A 269-nucleotide genomic window follows, 5' to 3' on the forward strand; every position below is an offset into this window, starting at 1 on the left:
TAGTATAACTACTTTCTATAACGATTATTTCTTAAAATTCCACATAATTAGATATTGCAAACTCACCTCGCTCCTGAGAAGGCCGGAATAACCCGATCTGACGAGCTGTCTGGCAGGAGATGGGCGCAGGAGGGCGGGTCCCTTGGCCGATCCCCCAGGCCGCCCACGCTGCGCCAATGACGTCTCAATAACTCATCACGTGCAATAGAGGGAGGGGGGGGGGATTAAAGACTGGTTTCTGCTGATATGGTCATGTTAGAGGGCAGCAA

Source organism: Penaeus monodon, chromosome 27 (genome assembly GCF_015228065.2).
Source record: "Penaeus monodon isolate SGIC_2016 chromosome 27, NSTDA_Pmon_1, whole genome shotgun sequence".
NCBI lineage: Eukaryota > Metazoa > Arthropoda > Malacostraca > Decapoda > Penaeidae > Penaeus > Penaeus monodon.